Here is a 15,198-nt window from a genome sequence, read left to right as displayed (position 1 = left end):
TGCATCTCTTCACATGGCCTGTGAACCCTGACTCCGAGAATAAGGCCACACCTGCACCGGAGTCACGCCCTTCCACGCAGGGAAGGGGGGACGGGTCACCTGTCGTCTCACAGGCTGCCCTGGAGCTTGCGGGCGAGGGCTCTGGGAAGCCCCGGGTCTCGGCCCAGGCCTGGCAGAGGTTGGCTCTCCTCTCCTGCCCTCAAATAGAGGCTGGGTGCTGCTCCCCTGCTCTTGCCAAGCGTCTCAGGACTGGGTGATGAGGGGTGTCTGAAATAACCACATTTTCTCAGGGTGAAAAGTCCAGCCCGGAGCTGCTCAGGGGTGGCTGGGGTGGGCTTCCCTGGAAATTCTGCCCATGTTGAAGGATGTCATGCGGCGATCAGGGCATCACACTGACTTTCCATCTCTCCACAAAAATAACAGAAATGACGTTCAGCCCTAAACCACCTCGTTTACCAACACAGAACTTCCCTGAAACAGCCTCTAGCGCGCGCGCGCGCACGCACACACACACACACACGCCAAGATTACCTCCCCTGACAGTGAAATGCAAAGCAAGAAGCAAGGAGGAGGGTGGCCAGGGAAACATTTCAGACCAGACAGGTGTGTTTCTGCGTCACGCTCTTGGCAGGGACGTTCATACAAAACAAAACGAGATGCACACGCAGCCTCTGGGGCACCAAGTGTTTATTCTAAATCTGTCCCCACTGGCGGTACCACTGGCTGTGTCTGCTGCATCCTGGGCCTCTAATTGTGATTTTCTTTCCTCCCCTGTTAGAGTTTTGTTCTTTTGAAGTTAGGAAATGTCAGTGGTTTCTTTCAAGCGTTTTTGGGCAAGACTCTTTTTTTAAGAGTCAGAGCAGGAAAAGGCCATTCAGCTTATCTCGTTCACTTCCTGAAATCCAAACAAGCTCTCAGAAAACCGCATCACACCCCATCCATTCAGCAAGGGGCTCTGCACTTGGACAGGAGATCTCAGGGCCATTTCGCTTTTATAAAAACCTTCAGAACTGGATCTGAAAAACCTCCAGAGATTTGGAGAAATAACTTGAAAGCTTGAGGCTAAAATTGGGTGGTTATTTCCCTTCTGAGGAAATGATTCAGAAAAACCCTTTCTTTCCTCAGAGAATTCCATCCCCGCTGGCTGCCCAGAGCCCCCACGCAGACCAACGGCTGAGTTTTTCAGACTTGTGGGCTAATTCTGTTTCTCTGCTGAGCAGAGGATGCCTCCAGCTGTGCCAGTTCCTCCCCTGGTCCTAAGTGAGGACCAGACTTTGAGAGCCACATGTGATGGGAAGGAAGAGTTGGATGAATCTACTCGCCCCCATCAAATAGTGCTTACTTAAGAGTCATTTGCAGGGACCCCCTGGCGGCACAGTGGATAAGAATCCGCCTGCCAGTACGGGGTGATGCACTGATCGCTGGTCTGGGAAGATCCCACAGGCTGCAGAGCAACTAAGCCCCCATCTCACAACTACTGAACCCCAAGTGCCTAGAGCCCATGCTCCGCAACGAGAGAGGCCACCGCAGGGAGAAACCCGTGCACCTCAACGGGAGCAGCTCTCACTCGCCGCGACTAGAGAAAAGCAACGAAGACCCAGCGCAGCCACAAAAAAGAAATAACTTTAAAAGTCACTTACAGAACATCAAATTTCTCACTAAGCAAAACAAAAACAAAATTAGAGTTCGAACCCCCAAACTTGAGATCTAATTTTCTCCAGAAAAAAAAAAAAAAGGTTTGAAGCTCCCTGCCTTAAAAAGATGGAGAAGGCAATGGCACCCCACTCCAGTACTCTCGCCTGGAAAATCCCATGGGTGGAGGAGCCTGGTGGGCTGTAGTTCATGGGGTCGCTAAGAGTCGGACATGACTGAGTGACTTCACTTTCGCTTTTCACTTTCATGCATTGGAGAAGGAAATGGCAACCCACTCCAGTGTTCTTGCCTGGAGAATCCCAGGGACAGGGGAGCCTGGTGGGCTGCCGTCTATGGGGTCGCACAGGGTCGGACACGACTGAAGCGATTTAGCAGCAGCAGCAGCAGCAGCCTTAAAAAGACAATTATGAGAGGGCCAGTGGTCAATCCAAGTCAGCTGAGTCTCCAGAGCCTGCCCCACCTTGGTCAATAGTCTGTGCTTTCAGGACTTCTCCCCTTTTAATGTGGACGAGCAGAAACATCGAGCGAAACACACAGCAGGACCAGACAGCAGGAAGCAGGCAGCGCCCAATCCGACCTTCTCATGTGACAGGACAAAGCTCCTCGGAAAGTCCCTGGCGTGGTCCTGGCACCATGATAGCAGCGTGAGTGAGTCCTTACTGCCGCAGTCAACAGGGTGACAAATGACAGCAAGTGGTCGGATCTCTGAGTAGAAGCCGCGGCTCCCCGGGGCCCGCGGGGGTCGCTGTGTTCGGTGCTGGCCGCCAGGAATCTGCTCGCCGTCGTCAAGGCAGACAGTCCACCTATTCATCCTTCATCCTGATGCGTAACGGTGGAATCCTGAAGCTCACACTCTCAGAGGAGCTGCAGAAATGGACCCAGGCATCCAACATGGGTTTTTTTTAAGTTCTATTATCAAACCACAAGATTTGTAGTCGTATTTCATTGTCAGAGTTTTTTTTTTAAAAAAAGCCAGTCCCCAAATCATGACATCCGATTCTTTCTATTAGGACCTGATTCCTTGCTGTGTTGTTTTTTTTTTTTTTTTTTTTTCGCTTGCTGATTTTGAGCAAATTCCAGAGACATCGTGACCATCAAGTTTCTGTGATAAAGGAGACACTGTTCCTGAGTGTCTCACGAGGAGAGTCTGCTTATCCTAGGCAGCACAGTTTTATTTTGAATCATATATGTTTTGGTTATTTTTTTCCAAAATACATTACACACTTCTCAGTCCTCCTAAGACCTGATTTTTTACATAACAGTGACACACGCAGCATAATGTTCACCAGTCTCATCAGGGTTATGCGTGCAGTTCAGTGGTGGTCACACACATTCACACTCGTGTGAGACCATCACCCTTGCCCGCAGGACTATCGTGAACATAAGAGAAACTTGCTTTGATAAAGACTCAGCATCGCCCATAAACCTCCAGCGCTGTGAGCGCTGTAACATTACTCATGGAGGGAGAGGGGACAAATGAAGTGTTTGTGCAGTTTATGCTACATGTTAGCTGACCTCGGGCCCCTGAGGTTTTGGGGTCGTGAGATGGTTTTTATTGCTCCCGTTTCTGTTATTCTGTCTTCTCCCATCAGGGGGTAACAACCATTTTCTCTGCTTTCAGGACACTTTTCTATGACGCCCACTCTTTCCTAGTCTACTGCAGGAAAAGTCAGCGGTCAGACTCTCTAAAATGTGCTTAACTGAGAGTCCGGCCGTGGGGAAAACTTTCCCTTGAGTTAGGGTCAAAATAGCCTGTGAACGGACCTCACGACGTGCGTTTTCTTTGGAAAACATTTCTGCTTCTTCCAGATTCTTCCCTGCGTCTTAGGTGGTGGTGACTGACGCGCGTCTGGCCTGTGGAGAAGGGGGCTCATGCTTGCGGCTCTTCGTTGTCCGGAGCCCCCTTAACATCAAAAGGCAGCGGTAACATCTGGAAGCCTGGTCCCCACTGGGAAAACAACAGAGAAAATTAAATTAGGGAGACAAAAATTTAAGCAAACTCCCTTTCAGGTTCCTATCATTTCCTGCCATAGAAAAAAAAGAGATTCTTTCTTTATTTGCTCTCAATTTGTCTTGACCATATCGTTTTTACTCACGAAATTATCCCTCCTAAGTGTAGCCAGCAGAGAAATAAACTCAGAACCTAGACCTCAAGGGCAACCTTGGAGGGTCAATCAGGTTGCACATCCTTCTCCCCTTTCCACCCAGTACCTGCGGGCAGAGTGGGTAGGCTGGCGTTTTCTCTGAGAGCATCTGCCATGGGGACGTTACCGAGGGGTTTTAATTAAGTCACTGGTTCTCAGTTTGGGGCAGTTTTGCCCTCGTGGGACATTTGGCAGGGAATGGAAACAGCTGTGATTTTCACAACTGGGGGAGTGTGAGAATCGAGCAGGCAGATGCCAGGGAGGCTGCTTAACAGCCTCCAAAACCAGGAGCCCCCCAGGTGTGGACTCCTCAGCCCCTGCGTCAGCAGCGCTGAGGTGGGAAACCAGAGCTGAGGTGCAAGGACGACAGAGGAGACGGATGCTGCAGGCGGGGCCACAGAGGACCTCGGTGACTACTCGGGGGCCTGGGACCGGAAGAGTTCCTGCGAATGGATTTTTTAAGCCAGAGGACTTGCTTTTGGGGGTTTGAGCCTATAAAATGTAAACGATCCTTGTTGAATTGAGGCTTCAAAGTTGAGCTGAGCATTCTGAGAATTGTTGTATATATTACAACCATTTCATATAAAAATATGTGTTTATATATATTAAGTATAAGTGGGTTCTATATCTATATGTATATATATATATGTACATAATTACTTACACACACACACACACACACACACTATTGGTTCCATTTCTCTGATGAACCCTGATAATCATTCACTAACTAGTTTGTAAGAAGAGAATTTGAAGACAGTCTAAATTTCCAACATCAAGAGCCAATATAACGGAATACAAAATATTTATTAAAAGGAACAATTAAGTTTATGCCTTGAACAGCTCTTGAAAACCAAATGTTGAATATACAAAGTGGTCCTAACAATGCACACAACAGGACGTCACTTGTATAAATTTTGAAAATACATAAATCAACCCTATGCCTTTATTACGGAAAACAGCGGTGCAATGAGTCTCTAAACCAGTGTCCCACAAGGGACCGCGGCGAGTTAGTCAGAGCTGTGTCCTCTAAGGAGGGAGGGGCGGGGCGGCAGGGATGTGGAGAAGAAGTGGGGTCCAGAAGGAACCCAAGGATTCCAGTTTCCTTGGTGAAACTTGGTTGTTTCATAAAAAATGTCTGCAGCATGAGGGACAAGATGTCTGCTCTTTGCAGACGGTGGTCGTCGTAGGTAGGATCCTGGTTCCTCCCAACATGCGTCCACAAGGAGTCCATGACGGAGGCATCGTTTGGGAAGAGTCTGTGCAGAGGTAACCAAGCAGCGATCCCAGGCGAGATCGCCCTGGATTCAGGTGAGCTCCAGGTCTGACGACAGCTCCTTTTCATCACCGACTTCCATTCCACTTCCACAGTTCTGGGCCTGTTATTCCCAAATATGTTCCTAAACTCGTGAGAGAAGAGCTAACCTTCACATTTCTTCAAGGTGCCTTCATCAAATGTGAAAGTTAGAGCTTGTCCTTCTTGAAGTGGTTGCAAACCTCTGATTTTGGCATCGGAATATGGTCTTCAAACCACCCCACCCGCCCTCGGGCCCTCATTTCTTCAGTGTGGCAGCCTTGAAACCTTATCGCTCCCTGGCAGGGCCGCAGGGGAAACGGCCAGGATCCCCACTCATCCTTGGGAGGAGAGCTGCCCTGTGAGCCGGCCAGCCTGCACTTGGATAAGAGATCGGCTTTTGTTGCATTAGGAGACCCAGGGGCTTGTTTGTTATGCAGCAGGACCCATTTTCCTGACTGATACAAGTCCCCAATGCAGCTGTCTCATTATTCATTCTTCTGACCTCCTTGAACATCAGCATTTACAAACCTGCCAGAGAAATTCTTTAAGTGACTACGGCTCAGTCTGTTCTCCTTCAGATCACGAAACCATTCGTAAACAAGCACTAAAGTCACTTTATGATCTCTTCCACTGGGATTTCACAAATACCATCTCATAGCCAACATTTTACCTCCCTCGTCTGACTCAGAAAAACACATTGTAATCAGAACACCTTTTGCACAATAAGGAAAACAAAGGCGCCTTCACAGCTGGTGCTGGCTCCCGAACGCGGGCGGGCGCTGGGCTCTGAGTCCCAGCCAGCACAGGCTGCTCGCTCATAGGCTCCTCTGAGAGGGAGGCCCCGTGCTGGTGCGAGGTGTGTGCACACCTGTGTGTGTGTCTGCTGAGTCTAACTCCTCCTACCCCCAAACCGCACCTTCCTGTAGACCTCTCCCACACAAGCCTCCGCTAGCGATGGTGACTTGACTCAGGGACACACTGAAGGGACGCCGAGCACAGGCTCCAAGTTACAGAGGCCTGGGGGCAGACCCTAGCCCTTCTCAGCTGTGCGCCCACCCAAGCGACAGAAAATGGACCATCATGTCACCTCGTGGCATTTCTAGGGAATATTGAAAGTGCTTCCTGGAGGGCCTGGCTGGAGGGAAATCCCCACAGTCAAGGCAGATGAGGGTGGACGTGGTTCTCATTTTCCAGGACCCGTCCCCAGAATCCTGTCCCGAGAGGCAGATCACACCCCCTCTCGGAAGCCGGTCAGAGCCCACAGAAGCTCCCAGCAGCCTTGCCCCAGTGGGCGGGGTGGGGGGGGGCAGACACGGGAGTGAGGCTTCCTGCAGCCAGGGAGGCCCTTCCCCCTATGGAAACCCCAAGCCCACCCCACTGGGCAAACCTGAAGACCAAAGAGCCAGACACTTCTGGTCGATGAGATATGTTGCAATCGGTTTTCAAGAAGGAGAAACCTGTGTATTGACAAGTTCATCTTGAAATGAATGCAGCAGTGAATTGAATGCAGCAAATGAATGCAGTCTTCATGGAGAATCACTGAAATGTTCCTGGTTGCTGATGGCTGATGACATTTCAGATGATTTTTCAGACTATATTTTATAAAAGCAATAATGTTGTGTGCACAAAACAAATGAGATATGTTTTCTTATTTCTTCTTATTTTGTATTTACGGAAATAAAGAGGAAGTGCCCCAAGTTTTGAGTCTAGACCCAATGTCCAATGCCAGCTCTGCCACCAGCAGCCAAGGCCCCAAGTGACCCCGTGTCTCCAGGGGCCTCGTGTCCACATCTCAGCACGGAGATGGCAGTGTTTACCTCCTGGGAAGGTCTGACGCTTCACGTGCATAACTTACAGCCACACAGCTAGAATAGGACTCGGTGAAGAGTCAATTTTTTAAAAAATTCTAACACTCCCAACAACCGGGCTTCCCTGTGGTTCAGCTGATAAAGAATCCGCCTGCAACGCAGGAGACTCAGGTTCAATCTCTGGATTGGGAAGATCCCCTAGAGAAGGGAAACGCTACCCACTCCAGTATTCTTGCCTGGAGAATCCCATGGACAGAGGAGCCTGGCGGGCTACAACCCATGGGGTCGCAAAGAGTAGGACACAACTGAGTCACTTCCACTTCCAAAACAACCTGCTGGGGAAAGTCATTTTTCAAAGAAGGTACTTACTGGACACTGATCAGCCCCAGCAAAGTCGGAGAAGGCCGTGTTCCTTCTGCTTCTCCTCCACGGCCTCCATGTCACCAGGGGTCGGGGGAGGTGGGAAGACTTAGCTGTGGACCCCAGAAGGCGGTGTCGCATCTCCGTCTGGGTGTGGCTCTCTCGGCCACACTGACGAGCAGCCCAGAGCGGGCGTGTGAAGCCGCAGCGACTGTGCAGCCCCCGCCAGTGCGAGCCCACCCTAGCCCACCCGCCCCACGCCGAGCGGCCTGGCTCCAGCCTGTCTCCACTGGAACCCAGCACCCAGCTCCTCTCTGCGGGGCTCCTTAGACACGGTGGGTCAGAGAGGCCCCTGTGCCTCACCACGGGCACCGTCCACGTTTGCTCTCTGCTTCCTCCTCCCCTGGCCCCGCACCTTCCGCTTGCAGCCGTCCGTCTCTTTCCAGAAGTTGGCAGGTCCTCACCAGCTCTTCCGTCTTTCCCATCGTCAGGTTAGACGTCCCATGAGGGCCAGGGATCCGCACTCTGCTCATCAATAACGTCCTCAGCAAATCCGTCCATGTCCTCCCGGCTCCCCTCGCTCCTCCACTCAGTCAGGGCAGCCCGGGCTCCAGCCTCCCCGTCTTCCCACCTCCTCCTCCCGGGAGCTCAAGCTTTCCCTCCCTGTTTGAGTTGATGAAAGAAGCAAGTTTCCTGTGCGCAGTTTATCATCCCCCAATCAAATGTGCACAGGCCATGGCCGTGGGTACCGCGCTCGGCCACTCTCCACCGCTTGTCGGACAGGCTCCCCAGGAGTGACCAGCAGGGTCTCCTCCTCTCTCCCGCGCTCCGCGAGTGGCTACCAGCAGAGAATAGACCGCAGGAGACCCCTGGGCCCGGGTCTTCACAGTAGCCCCGCTCCCGCCTGGAGCTGGGGAGGAGGGCAGACAGGCCCCGAGCTCTGGACGCTCCTCCTCTCGGCCAGCGGGAAGGCCTGCGGGATGCAGGCGAACCCTTCGGAGGTTCTGTGCGGCCATGCCCGCCCGCGTCTCCGCTTTGTTCAGGAAGCAGCACGGTGCCCCTAAGGGACCTGGGAGCCGAGGGGCCTTCGCTCTAGCTCCCAGACGTGTCTCGTTGGCCACGTAATCTTGACCATCGGGCCTTCAGGGTCCTCCTCTGTAAAGCAGTGATGACAACGGCTGTTACGCTAGACTGCTGGCAGAACTGCTTAGCACAACTCAGGGCACGCGGTCTGATGGGGGGCGGGGCTTAGAGCACGGGGTCTGATGGGGGGCGGGGCTTAGAGCACGGGGTCTGATGGGCGGGGCCTCAGGGCATGTGGGTGCCCGCACCACTGGAGGTCACCCCCCCGACCCGTGTCGTCGGACCGCCAGCTCGCAGCCCACGGTTCCACTTGGCCTCCCACAGTCGTGCTGTTTTCATCAAGCTTCTGTATTTTCGTTTGCATCCCATCAACGTGCTCCCCTCTGGCTCGCACAGTCATGACTTAGAACTGGATTTATAAGTTTTCGGCTGCTGTTACAAAGCTCCACCTGTAATGACCGCCCTGTTCAGAGCACTGTCCCCAGAGGCAGGGTCCCTGGTGTCCCCAGCTCCCCGGCCCGCTCAGGGTCTCGACTGCAGCAGTTCCCTAAACCATGAGGAGCGTGTTTGGCTCCCTGCAGACTGAACCGAGCGCCTGGAGCCAGCCCAACTCTGGATGGAACACAAAGGCTGAACCGGGCCCAGCAGGTCCCAGCTGCAATGTTTCGATTGCTCACCACCGAAAGAACTCTTGCCTCTATCTTTTACGGGAACAGATTTGCGCGTGTGCCCACTGGAGGGACTGCCTTCCGTGCTAGCTGGGACACGGGTGGCCCCGGGGCTGACCCCTCCTCTGCTGGCCGGGGCCTTGGCCGCTGGGCCCTTTGGGTCAGCAGATTTCTTTCCAGGTGTCCACCTGCGCGCGTCCGTCAGACCACCTTACGCCTTGCCAGGGTCGCTCCCCTTGCTGGGTAATGCTTCTGCGAGCCTTCTCCAAAGCAGCTGCGGCCAGGGAATCTGCGGAGGAATGGCGCTTTATAAATCAAAAAATAATAACGGAGCGCAGGCTGAGCACCGGAGGCTGCACATGCCTGGGCGACCTCGCCGGCCGGGGCGCCGCGGGCGCTGGTGAATGACCACAGTGCCACCTGGTGGCTGAGCTGAGCTAGCGCCCCAGGATGCATGCGAACCAGTGTTACCACCACAATCCCAGAGAAAACATAACCCCGCAATCCAAAGAGTTCCCCCGGAAGCCTTCAAGCTGGGAAGAAGCATAGGATAAAAATCTCATTTTTTAAGACTTTGAATTTATTTATTTCTTTGGTCCCCATATAGTAAGCTGAATTTCTGAGTAGCTCTTTTTAGTGAGAGCTCACTAAAGAATAGACTTCTTTAGGGCATTTTATAATGTTGCTTTTCATAAGCAAAATATTTAAGACGCTGCTATCTCTGTTAACAAGAACGACCAAAAATGCTTATGAAACTCGAAAAGGAATGAAAGCTTGTGCTTCCTTTGTGTTACGTAAAAATGCCGGGTTTTAAGTTTAATTATTCAGACTGAGGACTTCCTGTCTAAACTCAGAACTCAGGTTCTTTCTGAGCCAGAAACCTGGCTTCTGCCCCCATCCACACATCCGTGAGAAAGGCATGCGTGACCCTGGATGTGTAAGCCAAGCTTGAAGAAGTCTGCCTCTAACAGAGCGTTTCATTAAAGTTCCAGCCTCTCGCTGTAAGTGTCTCCAGTCTAGACTGAGGAAAAAGCCGTGGCATATCTGGAAATCAGGGTGGGGTATGGCAGCTCAAGGAGGCGTGCTCCTTCTGGAATTTTCCACTCCCTCGACTGTTTCTTCATAACTGGAAGAGCCTTACCACTTCCCGCTCTACCGCATTGCTGTGTGAGAAAGATTCATACAATGGATTTTTATAAAGCTCTTTGAGCTTCTTTCAAGGGAACAGCCTCGTAAAAGTAACCAGTAAAGGAGAAAAAAACCCGACTGACACTTAGGTATGATGGTTCCAAAGAGGACGTGCTCTAAACATTATGGATCAAACCCACCTTAAAAGCAATGGGTGTGAACTCCAGGGAGACGTGGAAGTGGCCTTGCACGTGCATTCTCTGCTGCTTACACACCTGCTGAATAGAAACGTTGGTGTGAACCACGTGACATTTTCCAACAGAGCCAGAAGTGTCACGGTCAGGAAAAGTAAAACCCAAACAAACGGGAGTAATAGGCAAAGGCCCGAACGGCGGGAACCGAGTGCTCGCCCCTCCTCGAATCCGCGAGAAACTGGCCAGAGCCCCCTGTACAGAGGACGAGCAGCCGCCGTGGGCGCAGGGCGGCGTGAGCACGTTCGGGGGTGGAAACCAGCTTCTCCACCTCGAGGCTGCCTCGTGCCCGGGTGGAGAGCTGCTTTCTTCTTCTGCTTCCCTGCTGGCTCAGATGGTAACCGGTCCGCCTGCCAATGCAGGAGACCCGGCTTCAATCCCTGGGTCAGGAAGATCCCCTGGAGGAGGGCATGGCAACCCACTCAGTGTTCTCGCCTGGAGAATCCCACGGACAGAGGGCTATAGTCCATGAGGTCACAGAGTCAGACACTGAGCGACTAACACAACAACAGAAAACTTACCATCTTAAGCATTTAACACGCACAGGTCAGTGGTGCTAAGACCAGTCACGTAGTGGTACAGCCATCACCACCGTCTCCAGAGCTCTTCTTGCAAAACTGAGACTCTCTGCCATTAAACATTCACTCCACCTTCTCCCTTAGCCCCTGGAAACCACTTTCTGTCTCTATGAATCTGCTCTAGGGAGCTCGTACAAGTGGAATCATGCAGAGCTTTTTCTTCTGTGGCTGGCTTATTTCACTGAGGATGTTCTCAGCGTTCCTCCATGCTGCAGCACGTGTCGGAACCTCCTTCCTTTCTGAGACTGGACCGTGATCCACTGTGTGGATGGACCACGTCTTGTTTACCCATCGTCCACCGACAGGTGGGTGCTCCCCCTTTCAGCTGCTGTGAATGCTGTGGGTGCTGCTGCCGTGAGCGGGGCGCCTGCTTTGCGTCCTGCTTCTCCCTCTTTCGGCACACACGCAGAATGAAATTGCTGGTCATGGAGTAACTCCACGTCTAAGGTTTCAGGAACAGCTGTGCTGTTTCCCTCACAGCTGCCCATGCCGCACCCCCACCAACAGGGCACAGGGGCCAGCAGGGCACCCCGGCTCCGCTTTCCTGCCAGCGTCGCTTCTCTGTTTCTTTGACGGAGGCTCTGACGGGTTTGAGCTGACACAGTGCCTTCCTCTGATCAGGGAGACCCTCACACGCCCTGCCTGGGAGCTTTGTGCAGGGTGATCTTCTCGCAGTGTCTCGGAGGAGGACGTGCTGTACTGGACGTGGCGGTCAGGTTTCCTCTGCGTGGCCTTGTGACGGGCCTGTTTCTTCTGCTCCTCCCGCCCCCCACAAAGGACCTTGGGAGCTGGAGGAGGGGGGACGTCCCCCAGGACTTGGGGACCCTGGGGGCCGTGTGACTAATGCCCGGGTGGCATCCAGAGGTCAGCAGCGGCCAGGCTGGACCTTCTGCGGCCTTGCAAAGCCCCTGCACCCCACGCACATCAGCCTTGAAGGCCAGTGGCCGCCAGGCTGGGGGAACTGTGCAGATTATAAAGGAATGAGACCGAGACACAAATGACCCGGGGGGAGGCGGTGTGGCTCCACCAGGCCTGGGAGTGAGCGCCACGGACGGTCGCCCCAGTGGAACCGGTTTGTGCCCGGCAGGATCTGCTCACGCACAGTTGGTGTACGAAGTGGTCACTGTGAGACAGTTGTTCTCAACCAGCCATTGTTCTCACTGGCCTTTTATTTACCCTTGAAACGATTTTATTGTAGGGAGCCGGGAATTATAACCCCAGACTTGCTGTGGTTGGAAGACATGCACAGCTTCCCAGGAAAGCTTAATTGGTCTGCCTGTCTCGGTGTTTGAGTGTTTAAGACATGATAAAAATAATCTGGAGGGAACATCTCTATTTTCACATCTCAGCACTCATCTCAGTCCCTCAGTCTCCTACTGAAAAGTCTAATGCTCTCTGCAAAGAGTCAGAAAGATGAACAACCCTCGGTTATGGGCCCATTTTAAAGGGTGGTAAGTGGGGACACTGGGGAACCAAGGACCCCACAGTAGTGGGGACTATCCTCGTAGGGAAGGAATGGAATTGCAAAGGTGGGCAGAGCTTCCCCAGCTAAAAACCGTAAGGGTAGACTCAGTGGGACCACCCGGGGGATCAGCTGAGTCCTGTTTCCCAGTGAAAAACCCACGTCTTCATCCTTCCTACCGTGAGAATATTTCCTCGGATTTCACGGTCTAGCAGCTTCTGCTTGGACCCTGTTCCTTCTGCAGTGAGTGGTCCCCGACCTTGATACACGTGAGGAGCACTGAGGGTGTCTTGAAAACCTAAGGCAGATGCCCGTCGGGCGGGAGACCACCGCAGAGGGAAGGCACGCAGCACCCGGGAGCTCCGAGCAGAGCCGCAGGGACAGGCTGCGAGGAAACCGAGTCACTCGACCTCCTCCTCCCCGCGTCCGTGGGCGCACGTGAGCGTGAGCGGGAGTGCCCTGCGCAGGCGGTGATCCTGCTGGCGTGTGGCTTCACCGTGGTGTCTGTTTTCATCTGAGGGATCTTGAAAGCAGATCCTGAGACGTGAGCCTGGACACGGTTCGTTTACGGGGAGAGTCATCCCACGAAGGAGTGAGGGGTCGGGTGTGGGAGAGCCAGAGGCAGAGGAGTCCGTGGAGCCCTTGTTGCTGGGAACCAGCTGTGGGCGCGGGGTGGGGAGTGTGCCCCTGCTCCTCTCCGGGCTGAAGCAGGCGTCTCTCTCTGGTCCAGCTCCCCTGGGTTGAGGGTCCCTGGGGTTTTGCTCCAGGGCTGTGCCCACCTGGACGAGGTTACTTCCTGTGGCTCAGGAAGGGGTCCTGCACGTTGAAAGCCAGGGGAGGGCTGGCGCCCTTGCAGCCACCGTGAACCCAGGTGGCTTGAGGGTGCGGCTTCAGCTGCAGGTAGAGTCCAAGCGTGGACACCAGCAGGGAAAGTCTTTCTGGCCAAAGAGAACACAAATCCATCACCCTCTGAGATGCTACAAGGGCAGGGACCACCCAGGGGCACTTGGGGAGCCCGTCCGTGCTGCTCCAAGGCAGGAGGGTGAACGCAAGGACTTCCCACATTGTCACCCTCTGGTCCCAGGTCCCTGTCCCAGTGAGGGTCTCCCTGAGGCAGGAAGAATCAGAGCTGTGAGGCTGTTACCTTGCACCTCTCATCCCTAGACTTAAGCCGAATTGTTGCACAGACGTGAGAGAAGGTCTAACCGTGTCCAGTTCCTCCAGGCCAGGGGCGCACTTCCTGCCCGGGACCACAAGGGCCCCACGTCTACTGGAACCCAAGGTTCACAGGGAGAACCCACACCCCAGCCTCATTCCGGGGGCTGGTGGACCGGACGTGCACGAGTGTAACAGGAGCGCCGGGCGGCCGGACGCCTGCCGAAGGCCTGTGCGTCACCTGGGCTTTTTGAACTCCTCTCTGGAGACAGGGGACGACCAGCTGGTTTCTGCCATGTTTGAAACCTCAGCTGGATGCTCCCGGCCTGCTTTGCAGAGGCCCCTCCAGCCCAGAGTGCTGGAGAGGCGTCTCTGAGTCTCCACGGAGCTCGCGTCCTGGAACAAAACCCTTGTCCTCCCGACAGAGAAGAACCGGAGCCCCGAGCAGTGCAGAGGGGCCCAGAGGTGAGGGGATGGAGCACAGATAAGCCCTGAGCCACGGCCAGCTTTACTAACAGCAGTGCTCCTCTGCACCGGGACTCCCAGGGCCTGCTGAGCACTCTGGGTGATGGTGAGGCCGGCCTCGCCCAGAGCAGAGTCAAAATTTAATAAAAAACAAAAACCTGCGCTGATTTCAGCCGCTGCAGGGTGGCCGACGGACATGAACAAAGCTTCAGACTAGCAGGTAGAGTGAAGATGTAACGCACTGCTTCCTCATCGAATGAACAGATGGATCCTCAAACAGATGATGGGTCAGAGCTTCTAACACGTGCAGCCCGGAAACACGTTTCCCGGAAATGATTACCTGGTGAGCACTCACCTGGCCGCGCAGAAGGTGGGGGCATCCGGTGACCCCCCCACCAGACACATCCTCGTCTTCCACTTCAGGACAGATGCTACAAGGGAGTGCTCAGGGAGCTCCACCTGTGAGCACCCATGTGTGTCTGTGTGCATTTAAACAATTTTCCACCCTTAACCCAACTGTGCTCCGATGTTTGATGTATGAACTCATGATCATTTAACTTAACCTTTGTTAAAGGTTTGCTTGAGGGTGAAATCGTGTGTGTGTGTGTGTGTGTGTGTGTGTGTGTGTTCACAAACAATAGGACACAATACAGGCATAAGGAGAGCTTCACTTTGCCTGTTGGTGCCCGTGGGTGCGGGCTGACCGTGTGCCCACAGCCACCGCAGGGCCATCTCACAAGCTGAGGCAGCTTCTCCCAGGAAGCCCTCGGGAGAAGACGCGTTTCTCACAAGGGGGAGAATCGCAGTTTCTCGGATTTGTAGCTCTCACCCGGCTTCTTCCCTGCCCCGTGACTGGGGGTCACCTCACCAGGCCATTGCTCGTCAGGGATCACCTGCCCATCTGTGCACAGGCTGTGGACGCAGTCAAGAGGGAAAGGGTTGCTTTGTGATTTGGGATCAGAAAGACCTTAGGATAAACCCATGTCCACGCTCACAGAGAATGACCTTCAGCCTTGCTGTGGAGGACGAAGCTTCCTGGTGTGAAAAATGGCATTATCGTAGGGCCAACACCTCACACAGGTTACCGTGGAGATGAAGTTAGAGAGTGAGGGCAAATCTTACACCCAGGATCCTGTACGAAACATC

The 15,198-nt window shown here is 53.6% G+C and overlaps 1 long non-coding RNA gene across 4 annotated transcripts; it reads right to left on the bottom strand.

Annotated features, from left to right (window-relative positions):
* Window positions 1-669: 669 nt before the first annotated feature.
* LOC139179136 (uncharacterized) lies at window positions 670-11,749 on the bottom strand. 4 transcript variants are annotated; one of them, XR_011563562.1, is made up of 5 exons: window positions 10,914-11,749; window positions 10,342-10,419; window positions 7,272-9,302; window positions 3,418-3,601; window positions 670-2,517 (listed from the first exon to the last, which is right to left on the bottom strand). It is a non-coding gene; the product is annotated as an uncharacterized lncRNA (long non-coding RNA). The 4 variants fall into 4 exon arrangements; XR_011563561.1 differs by lacking the exon at window positions 670-2,517 and having other exon boundaries at window positions 2,683-3,601; window positions 10,914-11,740; XR_011563563.1 differs by lacking the exons at window positions 670-2,517; window positions 3,418-3,601 and having other exon boundaries at window positions 4,586-9,302; window positions 10,342-10,416; window positions 10,914-11,743.
* Between the last annotated feature and the right edge of the window lie 3,449 nt (window positions 11,750-15,198).

Source organism: Bos indicus, chromosome 23 (assembly GCF_029378745.1).
Source record: "Bos indicus isolate NIAB-ARS_2022 breed Sahiwal x Tharparkar chromosome 23, NIAB-ARS_B.indTharparkar_mat_pri_1.0, whole genome shotgun sequence".
Lineage (NCBI taxonomy): Eukaryota > Metazoa > Chordata > Mammalia > Artiodactyla > Bovidae > Bos > Bos indicus.
This window is presented reverse-complemented; position numbering and strand designations above follow the sequence as displayed.